The 16,742-nt window shown below is 41.2% G+C and overlaps 1 long non-coding RNA gene across 1 annotated transcript in view; it reads right to left on the bottom strand.

The window, feature by feature from the left end:
* Positions 1–3,542: 3,542 nt before the first annotated feature.
* The window catches only part of LOC135116306 (uncharacterized), an 82,009-nt gene continuing 68,809 nt past the window's right edge, over positions 3,543–16,742 (bottom strand). The window contains exon 2 of the long non-coding RNA XR_010276237.1: positions 3,543–4,010. This is a non-coding gene — a long non-coding RNA (uncharacterized LOC135116306). The remainder of the gene's footprint in view (positions 4,011–16,742) is intronic.

Genomic DNA, 16,742 nt, shown 5'->3' with positions numbered 1-16,742 from the left:
AGTGGACGACAGGACAGAACCCTGAGGAACACCACTGTTAATAGATTTAGAAGAAGACCAGTGACCGTCAACCACAGCAGCAATAGAACGGTCAGAAAGGAAACTTGAGATGAAGTTACAGAGAGAAGGATAGAAACCGTAGGAGGGTAGTCTGGAAATCAAAGCTTTGTGCCAGACTCTATCAAAAACTTTTGATATGTCCAAGGCAACAGCAAAAGTTTCACCAAAATCTCTAAAAGAGGATGACCAAGACTCAGTAAGGAAAGCCAGATCACCAGTAGAGCGGCCTTGACGGAACCCATACTGGCGATCAGATAGAAGGTTGTGAAGTGATAGATGTTTAAGAATCTTTCTATTGAGGATAGATTAAAAAACTTTAGATAGGCAGGAAATTAAAGCAATAGGATGGAAGTTTGAGGGATTAGAACGGTCACCCTTTTCAGGTAAAGGTTGAATGTAGGCAAACTTCCAGCAAGAAGGAAAGGTAGATGTTGACAGACAGAGGTGAAAGAGCTTGACTAGGCAAGGTGCAAGCACGGAGGCACAGTTTCGAACAATAGGAGGGACCCCATCAGGTCCATAAGCCTTCCGAGGGTTTAGTCTAACGAGGGCATGGTAAACATCATTGCGAAGAATTTTAATAGGTTGCAGGAAGTAGTCAGAGGGTGGAGGAGAGGGAGGAACAAGCCCTAAATCGTCCAAGGTAGAGTTTTTAACAAAGGTTTGAGCGAAGAGATCAGCTTAAGAAATAGATGTGATAGTAATGGTGCCATCTGGTTGAAATAAAAGAGGAAAAGAAGAAGAAGCAAAGTTATTGGAGATATTTTTTGGCTAGATGCCAGAAGTCACGAGGGGAATTAGATTTGGAAAGGTTTTGACACTTTCTGTTAATGAAGGAGTTTTTGGCTAGTTAGAGAACAGACTTGGCATGGTTCTGGGCAGAAATATAAAGTGCATGAGATTCTGGTGATGGAAGGCTTAAGCATCTTTTGTGGGCCACTTCTCTATCATGTATAGCACGAGAACAAGCTGTGTTAAACCAAGGTTTAGAAGGTTTAGGACGAGAAAAAGTGTGAAGAATGTACGCCTCCATGCTAGACACTATCACCTTTGTTATGCGCTCAGCACACAAAGACGGGTGTCTTACACGGATGCAGTAGTCATTTCAAGGAAAATCAGCAGAATACCTCCTCAGGTCCCCCCAACTAGCAGAGGCAAAACGCCAGAGGCACCCTCGCTTAGGGGGATCCTAAGGAGGTATTGAAGCAACAGGACAAGATACAAATATAAGATTGTGATCGGAGGAGCCCAACGGAGAAGAAAAGGGTGACAGCATAAGCAGAAGGATTAAAGGTCAGGAAAGGGTCAAGAATGTTGGATGTATCTCCAAGACGGTCAGGAATAAAAGTAGGGTGTTGCACCAATTGCTCTAGGTCGTGGAGGATAGCAAAGTTGAAGGCTAATTCACCAAGATGGTCAGTGAAGGGAGAGGAAAGCCAAAGCTGGTGGTGAAGATTGAAGTCTCCAAGAATTGAGATCTCTGCAAAAGGGAAGAGAGTCAGAATGTGCTCCACTTTGGAAGTTAAATAGTCAAAGAATTTCTTATAGTCAGAGGAGTTAAGTGAGAGGTATACAGCACAGATAAATCTAGTTTGAGAGTGACTCTGTAGTCGTAGCCAGACGGGGGAAAACACGGAAGATTCAAGAGCGTGGGCACGAGAGCAGATAAACACATGCGCACATAAACGCAGCATCCACCTTTGGATCGAAAATGAGGATAGAGAAAGTAGGAGGGAACAGAAACGGGGCTACTGTCAGTTGCCTCAGACACCTGAGTTTCAGTGAAGAAAAGAAGATAAGGTTTAGAAGACGAGAGGTGGTTCTACAGATTGAAAATTAGATCTTAGACCGCGAATGTTGCAGAATTTACTGAAGAAAAAGTTGAAGGGGGGGGGGAGGTGTCAAGACAATTAGGGTCGTCGACAGAAAGGCAGTCCGACCTGGGGACATTTATGGTCCCCTCCCCAGATGGAGACTCCGAGGCTGGTGTAGGAGTGGCAATGATGATTTTAAAAATTTTGAGTGAAGGGTGTGTGTGTTATTAGGTGCTTGTAGTTTTGTGTGGAGGAAGATAGTTGTCTTTAGAGGGCAGACTGTGACTGCCCCCTTGTGTTGTGAGACACAAAGGAAAACGTTCATTGAGGTCACAGCTGGGTTTAATGATAAGTTCACAGCACTCCCTGAACGAGGCTGAAGACAGTCAGTTAGAGAAGAGGAGTTGATAAGACGAAAAGCTTTTGATTCCACCCTGTCTAGAAGAGCGGTATGAGTGGAACCCCACCAGACATGTGAAGCATACTCCATACATGGACGGATAAGGCGCTTACACAGAGTTAGCAGATGGGAGGTGAGAAAAACTGGCGGAGACGTCTCAGAAAACCTAACTTCATAGAAGCTGTTTTAGCTAGAGATAAGATGTGAAGTTTTCAGTTCAGATTATAAGGAAAGTTACAGACCAAGGATGTTCATTGTAGAAGAGGGGGGACAGTTGAGTGTCATTGAAGAAGAGGGGATAGTTGTCTGGAAGGTTATGTCGAGATGATAGATGGAGGAATTGAATTTTTGAGGCATTGAACAATACCAAATTCCGAGGCTGGTGTAGGGGTCGCCATGATAATTTTGAAATTTTGAGTGAAGGGTGTGTGTGTTTGTGTGTGAATTTGTGTTTGTGTGAAACAAATAAAAAAGAAATATTGACGTGATACAAGTATGTGTGCCACACACACACACACACACACACACACACACACACACACACACACACACACACACACACACACACACACACACACACACACACACACACACACACACACACACACACACACACACACACACACACAGACAATCATCCATGTACCACAAGAATAACTTCATATAATATATATTGTCCATGTAATCTGATACACTGCTCTCCTGCATAATACACTCCTATGATAGGAGGACATGTCTATACTTTGTTGCTTTCCTCGATTAATAAAAGCAGTAAGCGAATACATCACCAAAGAAAAAGAAGAACTAATGGAAAATGCGATAAAATAAAGGCGTGTGGCTTTGAAAGGAATATAAAATCTCTCTCTCTCTCTCTCTCTCTCTCTCTCTCTCTCTCTATTCAGTGCATTACCATCATGATCCCCGAGCCTACCGTCCCTTCGCTCCTCCTCTGTCAACCACACACACTCTCACTCACTCACATCCACACTTACCAACCCACCCGCCCACTCACACACACACACACACACACACACACACACACACACACACACACACACACACAACAACAACCCATCTGCCCAATGACACACACACACACACACACACACACACACACACATGTCCCAGCGGCTGAGCGACCAACACCTCCACAAATGCACCCACAAAGTAACGGACTATTGGTGCAAAGCCACGCTCAATGTGCTAAATGCAGTAACAACGACTCGGACACATAAATAACAAAATAACTTTCATATACATGTATTGCGGATTTATTGTTAAGAGTTCAATGAAGTGAAGCATGTTAACAATTAAAAATATACTACCACTATTATCGTACTACCATCACTCTTCATAACATATTACAACATATTATTACTTGTGTAACCTTAGATAGTTTACAAATCCAACGTAAAACAGTAGCTGTCTCAAAATTTTAGCTACTCTACTATTCACTCTATTTGCTATTAATTATGCCCTTTGTAATCATACTTTTAACCTGCAACGTAACATTTTCTCTCATTCATTGCAGCCAAAGGGTTAATGCTTATTGACTTTCATCGTCAACTGCAGACCAGTGGAATCTCCTGTTATTTTCCCGTATTCTCCTCTGTCCATGTGAGAAAAGGTGGTTTCTACATTCACCTGTGCAAGCTTCAGGTGTTGTAAAGAAGTTATGGGTACAAACCAGTAAAGGTGGTGAAAAGTCGTACTGTGCTCTGATGACTCACACCCACCTGCAACAGAAACAAAGTCAAGATTAATAAAAGTCAGCATCACGTTACTTATAATAAACACACACACACACACACACACACACACACACACACACACACACACTTACTCACACACACGCACGCACGCGCACACACACACCCACTCACTCACACACACACACACACACACACACACACACACACACACACACACACTTACTCACACACGCACGCACGCGCACACACACACACCCACTCACTCACTCTCTCTCTCTCTCTCTCTCTCTCTCTCTCTCTCTCTCTCTCTCTCTCTCTCTCTCTTTCTCTCTGAAACCATTGATTATGATCTAATTTCAATTCTACACTTTACAAAGATCACGCAGACAGTTATTTACTCCTGCCATTATTTTACTTAGGTGTGACGGTGAGGTGAGGAGGCAAACATTCACGCACGTTTGACGGAGAACAGGAAAAAATCACACACACACACACACACACACACACACACACACACACACACGAGCTGGTGCTGCGGCGTAAAAACGAATAAGCAAGAGTTAAAGGCGCGCTCCGTCCAGGCCAGCTGCGTGAATAGGTGAGAAGGAGAGAGTAAACATGCCTGTATTAAGTCAGCGGTCTTAGAGTTGTAAGGGGGCCGGTGCTGGGAAAATGAAGGCAGGATGTGTCGGGGAAGGATTTGGGAAAGGTCTGAATGGAAGGGGAATGGGAAAATGAGAAAAGAAAGTTGTTTGGAAAAGAGAAAAGATAGATAGATAGATAGATAGATAGATAGATAGATAGATAGATAGATAGATAGATAGATAGATAGAGAGAGAGAGAGAGAGAGAGAGAGAGAGAGAGAGAGAGAGAGAGAGAGAGAGAGAGAGAGAGAGAGAAGGACTAGTGAAGGGGCTTACAAAAACGAGGAAGTGATGAGAAGGAAGAAGAAAAGCAGAAGTATGGTTTGTGTTGCGCCAGGAAGGGAAGGGAAGCTGAAGATGAGAGGAGAGAGAAGGGAGCGAGTTTCCAGAAGGCGAGGGAAGGGAGAGAGTTTCCAGAAGGCGAGGGAAGGGCGATGTGTCTTGGAAGGATGAAAAACCAGCAGCAGGTGTATGTGGACGCTTTATAAAGAGTCGTCATTAGCTTGGAGCGACCCGAAGACGGCGCCTTTAACGTGTTTGTTTGATGTAACTTGTGTTGGTCTTTCATTAAATATTCATTGGGGTGCGTAATGGAAAATCTTTGAAGTGAAACGAAGAGAAAGAGAAAATGATAAAAGGGAAACACGATTTTTCTTTTTCTATTGCCAAGAGTGAGATTCTCGTCGCTACATGTATCGTTTATTTTACTTTATTTTAATTGTTTTCTGCACGGTTATCTTTCTAAGTGTCTGTTGTTTTCTCCCGGCTATCCCATCTGGCATCTCTTCCTTAACTCGCCGCCCTCTTCTCCTCACTTACAAACACAATCCTACCTCAACAGTCACAGCATCCTCCCACCTACCACAACGTCTCACACTCACTCGACACCATTGACACATAAGTACATGAAACTACATACATACATACATACATACATGCCTTGATATTTTGAGGCCCCTAACAGAATGGACTCAAAGGCAAGACAGGTGTACCCTTGCGTCTTTTATGGCCACAAATTGTACCCGCTGGTGCTGCAAGTGTGTGTGTGTGTGTGTGTGTGTGTGTGTGTGTGTGTGTGTGTGTGTGTGTGTGTGTGTGAAAGACTTTATCATATGCTTTTATTAGTTTTTGAATATGACATGTACACAGTGAGTGGGATGTGAAATTTTCTGTACTATCTTTTGGCTGTACCTTGCCACGTTATTATTATTATTTTTTTTTTATCTATATTGTTGGGTGATGCTTGTGTACAATTCTGTGTATATATGTATTACGAAATAAAGAATATTGATTGCCTACAAATACAAGAACTACAAGTACTACTACTACTGCTACTACTACTACAACTACTACTACTACCACTACAAATGCTGCTGCTGCTGCTGTTACTGCTGCTGCTGCTGCTGCTGCTGCTGCTGCTGTTGCTACTACTGCTGCTGCTGCTGCTGTTGCTGTTGCTGCTGCTACTACTACTACTACTACTACTACTACTACTACTACTACTACTACTACTACTACTATTATCGCTCCTTCCACTCTAATAACAATAATACTTTAATCATTCTTACCACTGCTAGAATGATCGCTGCTGTTGTTACTCCTGTTGTTATTAGTGTTGGTATTGACAACTTTGTAAGTGGGACTGCTTTAAAGTATAATTCAAAGCATCTGTACACTTCCATCACCACCATCAACATCACACAAACCCCTTTCTCCCCAATGCATGAGCCGCTATAGAGTTGTTACACCACCACTACCACCACTACCACCAGCAACATTCATCGTCCTCCATTCTCCACTACTCACGGGGCTGGGTGGTCCCTGGAGCTGAATATTACATAGGCAGCAGGGGGCAATGACAGCCAGAATAAGGAGGAGCAGGAGGAGGACAAGGACGACTTCCAATGTTACTTTTATTTCTAATGAAGTAGTATGTCAGATAATGAAACGATTCGGTAAAATTTCAGACTGTAAAGCTGTAATTTGTACGAAAAAAGAACACCTGTGTCACACATTATGTAAATAAGTGTAATGTAACTATAACGTGTTTAAGAATAGAAAGATCACGTTTTCTGTTGCTTCTTAGTGTAGTATTTCAGTTCCTCAGCTCCATCAAGTGTCATTCGACTATTTGTTTCCTTGTTGACACACATACAGTATATTACAATATCAAACTGTCCTCGCTCATAAGTTGTCTTACAATATTTCCCTTCAGATTATTTCCATCACTATAACGATTTCGTCGTGTCATTTCTATACGGAAATAAACATAAAAGTCAAAATGAAAAATTCAGTTATGCTGACGCCGCGAGACGGTGTCAAGAGGCAGTGATGGAGGAGCTTCGGTGCTTCAAAATATTGCCTTGGTGAGCAAGTGTAGCGGGGCGGAGGAGGGGACGCTCAGAGAGCCGTCTCCTGCAGGAAAGTGACGGGTACACGGGATGAGAGACACCGTGAAGAGATATTTTACTCACTTGTAATTCGTAAAATGAAAAAAAAAAAAAAAAAAAAAATTCACAATTTCATGAAAAATTCATAATTATTACTTCACTAGTAAAAAATGTTTTATCATTCAATGTTTCTTTGCTTCGTGACTGAAATACATCACAAAAAAATAAAGTCAGTATTCCTGTGTAGAAAACCTTTTAACGCCAAGCTACAGTATCATTCATGACAATAAAGAAAAATATGCGGTTCTGAGTAGTCTTTTCGCTGATAAAGAGAAAATATCGGGAACGTTTCATCGACTTTGTATGGAAGGAAGGCAGCGACAGGTAAGCTTGTAATATGACCTTAAAGGAAAGAGGAAGACGACAAGTAATACAGAGGCATGGGAAAGGTAGAAAGGGGAAGGATTTAGGGAATTTACCATTGCAGTGGTCACCTGGGCAAGGTAGACTCAAGTGCTTCCATGCTGATAGGTTGAGACTATTAACTAGCGCTGCAGCAGACGTGTGAGGCACATTCATTACCTCACGTGAATTGCAGGTGGAAAACAATTACATGCCACATGTTTTATGGGTCTTTGGGCCCTAAAGTAATGCGTTAGGTTCAGGGGTAAAAGTTTGTTATATTGGATGCCGCTCCTGAGCTCAGTAAAGGAACCGTTCCCCAAGCCCTCGTCTGCCGGGCCAATAACAGGGACGTGGGCTACATTGGATTACAAACGGAGAGAATGTCTTCCTTCCAGAGAAAATTAAATGGTTGAAGATAGTAAAAAAGAAGTAAACAAACAACCAAAAGGAAAGAAAAACACAAGTGTTACTGAAAACATGTAATCACCTGTGCATCATGAATGACTTCGCTTCTCTGCTAGTATAATGAATAAACAAAAATATCGAACATCCGAATGGGAATTACCGTGACTGTGCTCGTGCTCCTAGCGAGAAAAATACGTTACGTTAATAAGTGTTATTGGAAGAATTCAGTCAAGCCGCAAACGAATAAAAAATGTAGAGCTTTGGAGGTTCTTTCTCCTTTAGGTCAGAGCTGAAAATTCATAATGAAGGTGATTTCGAGGCTAAAAAGAACTTAAGTGTGTGTGTGTGTGTGTGTGTGTGTGTGTGTGTGTGTGTGTGTGTGTGTGTGTGTGTGTGTGTGTGTGTGTGTGTATTGTTTTCACTGGTCTTGTGTTCTCTCTTAAATAAACAAGTGACAAACGTCAGGACGGCAGGTAATGAAAGTGTGCATTATTTACAGAAAGGAGAAAGTGAAGACCAGGAAGAGAGAGAGAGAGTGGCACTAAGGAGGGAGGCTGTAGTGTGATAGCCCGCGGTGCTGGGTTAACAGTGAGAAGGAATGCAGGAATAAAGAAAGAAAGCAAAAATAGGATGGAAGAAAAAATGAAAGGGATTGAAGGACAAGTAAAAGAGAAGGAAAAAAACTTATGAAAGAATGCATCCAAGTAGAACGGGGGAAGAAAACGGCATGAAAAGAAAAGGTAGAGCAAACTTCAAAGCTGCGCCGTCCTACTCTTGTACCCATCCCACCGCTGCCGCCATTAGCATGTACCAGCACCTTCACCACTGCCACCATTAGTATGTACCAGCACCTTCACCACTGCCACTATTAATATGTACCAGCACCTTCACCACTGCCACCATTAGTATGTACCAGCACCTTCACCACTGCCACCATTAGTATGTACCAGCACCTTCACCACTGCCACCATTAGTATGTACCAGCACCTTCACCACTGCCACCATTAGTATGTACCAGCACCTTCACCACTGCCACCATTAGTATGTACCAGCACCTTCACCACTGCCACCATTAGTATGTACCAGCACCTTCACCACTGCCACCATTAGTATGTACCAGCACCTTCACCACTGCCACCATTAGTATGTACCAGCACCTTCACCACTGCCACCATTAGTATGTACCAGCACCTTCACCACTGCCACCATTAGTATGTACCAGCACCTTCACTACTGTCACAATTAGTATGTACCAGCACCTTCACCACTGTCACAATTAGTATGTACCAGCACCTTCACCACTGTCACAATTAGTATGTACCAGCACCTTCACCACTGTCACAATTAGTATATACCGACACCTTCACCACGGCCACTATTAGTATGTACCGACACCTTCACCACGGCCACTATTAGTATGTACCGATACCTTCACCACTGCCATCATTAGTATGTACAGGCACCTTCACCGCTGACGTCATTAGCGTCATTAGCATGTGCTGCACCATTGGAGTCCCTCGAGTCATGCTGCCGACACATGGAGCCGACGACCACCGGAGTTTCAGAACGTAATATTGGCGGCTATGACGGTGTAGCACATAATAATGCCATGAGGGGGGAAGCTGCCGGTACACCTTTCCTGTGTCACAAAGCCGAGTGGCATAAAAGAGCTGCGGGACGTAATGCTGAGTCTTGAAACTTTGCTGCCGAGGCACACACAGACCAGGGGCTCGGCAGTACAAAGCCTGTCTCGTTGCTTTCAAGCGAAAACAAAGGTGGATTACATTCCCGCGTATAATGCAAAGAAATTAACGATGAATTCCTAACGGAGCTGTAAACACTCTGAGCTGATGTATTAGATTCTGGCCTTTACGAGGTGAATGAATCAGAAACAGCAACAGAACCCTGAGATGAAGAAGAAAGGGAAACTATTTCTTACTTGAAAAGCAACAATTAAAGAGAGAGAGAGAGAGAGAGAGAGAGAGAGAGAGAGAGAGAGAGAGAGAGAGAGAGAGAGAGAGAGAGAGAGAGAGAGAGAGTGTGTGAGTGTGCCTGTGTGTATTCAAATATTCTTACGTATTAATTCCGCACCACAGTACGTATCCATCTCACGTGTGTCAGCTCTCGTGCGCCACAGGTCACGAATTGCTGCAGGAGACTCGCGGACACCCACGAAGACCTCAATGACGGATATGCTAATTTTTACACAGTTTCCTACTGTTTCCTACAGTCTTCCTCCACGAGAGGACACAAGCGTAATTCGGTCAAGTATCAAGTATATCCATTGATATGAATGAATTTAAAGGATTTTTCCATGCGACAAATTTTTAGTATGAAAAACAACAGAAACCCCTAAAACCATCTGGCGTCAAGTGAACGGCGATACGAACTTAATTAGTGAGTGGCATCGATATGGATGGCGGCGCTAATATATTATCCTTTGTTGTCGTTCCACCGTTTGGAACAAATGAGAGAAGATTTTCTCACCTGGATCAGTGAAATACAATAGCGTTTATTTAACGATACTGCGTTAACTTTGATGCTGATGCCGCTTGTTTGTAATACGTTTTCTTTCTTTCATTTTTTCTTTTTTTTTTTTTTTTTTTTTTACTGAGGAATCCGGTCATGGTCACAAAAAAGAAAGAAGGAAAGAAAGAAAAGGATATATATATATATATATATATATATATATATATATATATATATATATATATATATATATATATATATATATATATATATATATATATATATATATATATATATATATATATTTATATATATATAATCACACTCCCACAAAAGCGCCAAAAAGAGAGAGGAAAACACACACACACACACAAAAAAAAAGTTGACCGATATAGTTTCTAAGGTACCTTGCTGCTTATTTCCCCTCAAATTGTAGGAAGGAGGTTTACCAGTAAAAAGAAACAAAATAATAAAAATACTGGTTTTAACTTTAGCATTAGAGAGGCGGAATAAATGCCACGGTTGAATGAAAATCTAAGTTCTCTTTAACGAAACAGTGAACAATCAACCTCTTATAAGTAAGGGAGGCAGACGTGAGCGGTGATCAAACCTTAACCGACTGGACCATAAGCTGCCTCACAAACTGTTTGGCGCTCATCTCTGTTTTATTGGCCTCTGAACCTGTGACGTGTGAACCCTTACTCAGAGACACAGGGCCGCTGTTATATTCAAGTTTCCACAGTTTATCCTCCATAGGTTTTCCAAGTAAACCATTTATCGATCAACACAATGGAAGGAGCTGTGGGCCGACTATTCCTTTCCATATTCGAAGCTAGGGTCGTTAGCCACTGCACCATGGAGGCGCATATTTAAAGGAGTGCGATAATTATCAATAAAGAAGTGATGGAGGTTGTCTGGAAAATTGTGTCGAACGGATAGGTATGTTTTTGAGGCACTGAACAATGCAAGTTTCTGTCTCATTCAGATATTACAGAAAGATCGAAAGATAAATGCTGGATGGCTTCTTTACGTAAACTATTTGATTCCTGCTGAGCTGGACATCTGGCAACTGACACTGAGAAATGCAGGTTGGCTCATCATAGGCCACAGGTGCAGGTGCAAATGGATGAAGAGAATCCTAATGACTGAAGCTCAGAAATTAAATATTTATCGAAACCTTTCTTTAAGGCGAACGTAATACCGTAGCTTTCACCAAAATTCCTAAGGAAGAATGGCTAAATTTTAGTAAGAAAGGTTAGAAGATAGCCAGTGGATCATCCTTTAGGGAATCCATACTGACGATCGAAAAGGAAGTTGTTGGTAGATAGACGCTTCATAGTCTTACTGCTGAGGACAGACTCTAAGGCTTTAGAAAGACTGGAAGTCAAAACTAAAGATCAGTAGTTTGAAGGAATGAAATGGTCATCGTTCTTGGGAACATGATAAATTTGGAAAACAACCTAATAGAAGAAAAGGTGGATGTCGATAGACAGCGATGAAAAAGTTTGGTCAGGAAAGGAGTACGCATCAAAATAAAGTCGCAGGGAATGACAGATGGACCGAAATTCCGAGAATCAAGATAGAGATTGGAAGTTCTATCTAAGATCTTGAATATCGCAGAAGCTAAATAAAAAAAAAATAAATAAATAAATAAAAAAAAAAAAAAAAATGTATGTGGTATCATATTGGTAATCGAAGATCAGCCTGGCCTGGGAATGTTAATGCTTCTCTGAGATGGGAACAACGAGCATTTAATTAGTGTCATGAGTATAGCTATGATGTTAAGTTTGTGTAGACATTTACAATGTCTACATAGTGTACAGTAGTGTCAAGAGTAAGAAAGGTTGTCTTTGGAGTGCAGGCTGCAACTACACTACATCTTATTGAGACACAAAAGGAAAAGGGCAGAGACGGCACGATCAGCTGCAGGTTTATAACAGCCCACTCTTCTCCCTTCTATTTTCCACCTTGAGTACTGTAGCCGTAGCGACAAGCGTCCGCTGCTTCTCCTGTTTCCTAAATCACCTAAGTTTTCTGCATCAGTGTTCACCGTATTTTTTTTTATTGTACATTTCCTTAAATATCCCATCCATTCATTGTATTAATTTTCAACATACTTCCTACTACTGGCGACCAATGAGTAATAAACAGGTGGTGTTTAGTCGCTTGATTTGCGACGCAAGAGGAGGAGGAGGAGGAGGAGGAGATCATTGTGGTGATGGTAAAAAAAAAAAATGAGAGAGAGAGAGAGAGAGAGAGAGAGAGAGAGAGAGAGAGAGAGAGAGAGAGAGAGAGAGAGAGAGAGAGAGAGAGAGAGAGAGAGAGAGAGAGAGAGAGAGAGAGAGGAAGGGAAGAAAGTGCGAGAACAAGATTTAAGAAAGCGGGAGAGAAGGAGAAAAGAAAATTAGAGACGAAGAGGAGGAAAAGATTGAGAGGACAATCCCACATGCTCGTTATTTTCATTATACTCGTAAAATTCAGTCCCTTTATCGGTCCTTTCTTATTGCTTTTCCTTTTCTCATCCTTGCAAATGCAGCATCTCGGACATTCTTTTTAGTTTAGATAGCACTGAAACAGACACACACACACACACACACACACACACACACACACACACACACACACAATGAAAATACGTAACCCAAAAATGTCAAATTTCTTTTGTTGGAATAATACAAACCATCTTATCTCACTTTTTTTTTTCTTTTCTTTTTATTGCCATCAAAGCGCTAAAATCACACACACACACAAACACACATACACACGCACACACACACACACACACACACACACACACACACACACACACACACACACACACACACACACACACACACACACACACACAAACACACGCTTGAAACAACGGAAAAAGCAACATTTGTAGTGTTTATTTTTTAATATTAATGTTGGTATTTGAGATGTCCATAAAAAAAACCTGTGCCAATATCAACGTTGCAGTGTAATTTTTTCAACACTTCATATTTTTATTTTGATGAGATGAAAATACTAAACCGGTAGTAAAAACAATCAGGATTTTGATTTGGTTATGAATTTTTGAGGTCAGAGTGATGGGCTCAATATTTTTCTATTCTTCTTTTCTAATTTAAATCAGATTACTTTTTTTTAGAGAGAGAGAGAGAGAGAGAGAGAGAGAGAGAGAGAGAGAGAGAGAGAGAGAGAGAGAGAGAGAAATTGTAAATTGTTGTTACATTGATTCAACAGATACTGCAGACGAGGGTTAGGGAAAAGCGTTACCCTTCACACTGACAAACTGCCTTGAACCAGAATGAAACTCATAACTCGCAGTTCATCGTTCGCGAGCCAAAGAGTGTTACTGAACCCTACTTTATAGTATGTGAGCATTTATAAAACAAATAAATAGAAAATAAATAAATAAATAAAAAGATAGATAATAAAATTGAAAGAAAAAGAAAGACAAGATCATTATGGCCCTTGGTTTTCACTCTTCTATTCGCCTCTCTTTTCTACCCCTGCTTTCGTTCCTTCTTTTTCTTGTATCCATTGCAGTTTAACCTGGATATCTGTCGCTCCCCCCCTCCCCCCTTCTCTTTATATCTCTCTCTCTCTCTCTCTCTCTCTCTCTCTCTCTCTCTCTCTCTCTCTCTCTCTCTCTCTCTCTCTCTCTCGTTAGCGATAAAGACACTCCTAAGCACACTTTCCTACAATCTCCTCCCAGCTATGAAAATGCGCCTTTATTTCACTCTACCTGCATCCATCTCATCTTCCCCGCTTCCTCTTGCTCTTATGTTGTGAATATCTTTCTAATCCAGTTTTCTTTCCTTCCTCTTTCGTTGTCGTCTTCTTCATTCACAAGCTCCCACACCCTCTCTCTTCATCAATTTTCCTTTTCTCTTCGTTTCCTTTTTCCGCCATCTGAGAAAAGATCGCACGGGGATTTGAATGTCATTACATGAAGAGAACCTGCAATTGTAATGATACTCTGCTCGCGAGTAATGTTCTTCTAGCGACCTAACTCACGTTACTGGAACATATGCCTTTAATTTGTAAGGTATTGACTGTGTGTGTGTGTGTGTGTATGTGTGTGTGTGTGTGTGTGTGTGTGTGTGTGTGTGTGTGTGTGTGTGTTTGTGCTCCCCTGTGGACTGAAATCGGTTGTCTTGTTATTGAGTTTTGATAGTCGAAGAAGCGCTCTTTCTCTCTCTCTCTCTCTCTCTCTCTCTCTCTCTCTCTCTCTCTCTCTCTCTCTCTCTCTCTCTCTCTAACCAACAATACAGCCAGAATTCTGGGCAGGGTTGCCGTCTCTCCGCCACACTTGCCTGACAGCACGCTTCACCTTCCGTCACGGGTAGGCGGCGATAAATGACGCCGATTAATCTCATCTTGGCGCCACTATTGGAGGATGACGCTTATGAAGGGGAGAGGGGAAAGGGAAAAAAATGTCATATGAAGAGATTTGTTAAGGAAATTGAATATTGTGCTAAAAAAATTAACGGAAAGAATGAAGGAAGGAATAAACGAAGCCATTTAAGGTACGGATGAATTTATAGCGGCGAGGGAAGGGGTTACCGTGGGAAAAAAAAAAAATAAATAAATAAATAAATAAAAAATAAAAGAATGAATGACATAATTGAGCAACATTGATGACCATGAGAAGGAAATGACTGGTTGGGAAGTAAAAGAAGAGTTACGGTAATAATAAGGGAAGCTACAAAAACAGACAGTGAAGGAGAGTTAGCTTAGATAAACGTGCCGGATCAAGACTATTAAACAATAGATCTAATAACAACTTGTCACGTAAACGTTGAACTCTAGGTCACAGTATTCCTATATAACCATTTTCAATTATTTCTTAATGTGGCTGCCACATAGCGTTCTTGGTATGATTCATCTCCTGCGATTCATTACCCTTGTCCTCTTTTCTTTTCTCATTTCTGCTAATTCGATACCCTCTCAATATGTTTCTCATATTCTTTAATAATCTTCCTCTCCGTCCCCAATACACCCTCTTCCTCCTCAGCTCATGTCGCTCTAAGCAGGCATAAGACAATCGCATCCAAAGAGACTATATAACGACAAGGTTCAGGTCCGCGCCTCGTGCTCGTGTTCCGTGCTGGGGAGGAAGAAGGGAGTCACGGAACAACACGGTAGTAAAATACCATGAATCTGCCAAAAAAAGGCCAGACTGATGGCTTCAGACCGGAAAACACAAAGAGCGCGCCCATATTTCTGCGTGGCCGCGGCAACGCTACTGCCTCTGGGGAAACAGGGAACGCAATTACGAGTATATCCTTCAGCTGCTTTCATGTTCTCTCTTTGGGCTTTAACCTCTCATTTTACCTGTCCCTCTTTCCGTCTTCCAGCACCCGAGTTTTCATGAATATCGAAGTTTTTCCTTTTATGTGTTCAGATGAGACTGTGGCTCACCTGGCCTCGCCTAGTCCTGATGCAGCACCAGGGAGCGACGCCGCATCTTGCTTTCTTGTGGGCCACATTATCTTGCCCGGCTTAGTCATCCCTCCAGTGGTGTATCTGACAGATAGCTGCAGGCGCCATTAGGAAAACAGCACACTTTAATCACAAGGCTTTCGGTTATAATCTAATATGTTGTGCAAGTCTATTTTTACGGGGAATATTTGCAATAAACACACACACACACACACACACACTCTCTCTCTCTCTCTCTCTCTCTCTCTCCTCTCTCTCTCTCTCTCTCTCTCTCTCTCTCTCTCTCTCTCACTCACAATAAGAATATACAGTAATTGTACTGTTACCTTTGATCTTAGCTTCCAATAACACAACGTTCAAGAAGACTGAGAAAGAGCCGCGCAATGCAAGTGTTTTACGTACAGAAATCCAAAATAGCCTCACGTTAGGCATGAAATATATATATATATATATATATATATATATATATATATATATATATATATATATATATATATATATATATATATATATATATATATATATATATATATATATATATTATATATATATATATATATATATATATATATATATATATATATATATATATATATATATATATATATATATATATATATATATATATATATAAACTTGGACAAATGGTTTATGGAAGAGTGTATTGCAAATTGATTAGTCTACGTAGGACCCTTAGAACTGGCGAGTGTTAAGCCTTCGTGTCATTAATGTTATACACACTTGTACACACACCTTTGAAACACACACTACTACTTCAGCTGGTTTGCTGTATTGCGTCTTTTAACAGATTTCTCGTCCCGATGTTCTCTTTGATGTTCGATATCTATAATAACAACAGCAATATCATAAACAGTGCTAGTGCTAGTTCTACTATTACTACTACTACTACTACTACTACTACTACTACTACTACTACTACTACTACTACTACCTGCTACCACTACTACTACTACTACTACTACTACTACTACTACTACTACTACACGGAAGAG

Source organism: Scylla paramamosain, chromosome 31 (genome assembly GCF_035594125.1).
Source record: "Scylla paramamosain isolate STU-SP2022 chromosome 31, ASM3559412v1, whole genome shotgun sequence".
NCBI lineage: Eukaryota > Metazoa > Arthropoda > Malacostraca > Decapoda > Portunidae > Scylla > Scylla paramamosain.
Note: the sequence above shows the minus strand (reverse complement) of the source record. Positions and strands in the feature narration are given on the sequence as shown.